Source organism: Orycteropus afer, unplaced genomic scaffold (assembly GCF_000298275.1).
Source record: "Orycteropus afer afer isolate SDZICR_OR568_19922 unplaced genomic scaffold, OryAfe1.0 scaffold00142, whole genome shotgun sequence".
In the NCBI taxonomy this organism is placed as follows: domain Eukaryota; kingdom Metazoa; phylum Chordata; class Mammalia; order Tubulidentata; family Orycteropodidae; genus Orycteropus; species Orycteropus afer.
In genome coordinates this window covers 4421626-4422310 of record NW_006921729.1, presented here as the reverse complement: position 1 = coordinate 4422310, position 685 = coordinate 4421626, and the positions used below count along the sequence as shown (strand labels likewise).

At 45.8% G+C, this 685-nt stretch overlaps 1 protein-coding gene across 1 annotated transcript in view; it reads right to left on the bottom strand.

The window, feature by feature from the left end:
* Positions 1 to 685, bottom strand: part of TTC21A (tetratricopeptide repeat domain 21A) — a 55606-nt gene that overhangs the window by 51091 nt on the left and 3830 nt on the right. The window lies entirely within an intron of this gene.

Here is a 685-nt window from a genome sequence, read left to right as displayed (position 1 = left end):
CGTGAAAATACCAAAAAAGGAGACATACAGAGCTGCGGTCTGGCAGCAATCCTGAGCGATCCTGATGGCACGGATAGCTTGGAGACTCGCGAGTGGTGGTAGGACTTAAGAATTAACCTAAAAATCACCTTGCTAGCCTGGGACTGCATGGAGGACTGTGCACAGTGGCTGGGGAACAAACAGAAAAGGTGAAGAGAAAGGTGGGCTGAGCTGTGGACTTTTGCCGACCCAGAGGGTGCCGCCATTTTGAAGGTTTATAAAGCTGCTTGACTATTTTGAATATTTAAAAAGACAGAACTCTAGCAGATTCCTGGGGCTTAAGAACATGTTCTGCTTTCCAGCAATCCCAAGGACACTCGGGACCTGCAAGACTGACAAGTTTTTTGAAGGTTATTCAATTGTAATTTGTGTCTAATTGAGTGGGCGACAACAACAGTCCCCATAAGACACAACTATACCCACACCTCCTGCAACTTCACTTACTGAGTGACAGCCACTACCTCCTTCTCCACCAAAGGGCCAAAAATAAAAAACCACCAAGAAGAGCCTGAATCACCCTTGACTGCTCTTCACAAACAGTTAACAAAGATCTAAATACAACAGTGCCACAATGCCTTGGAGACAACAGACCATCACAGTCCACACAAAGAAGCAGGATAAAGTGGTAGAAACAAGGGAGCAGGAT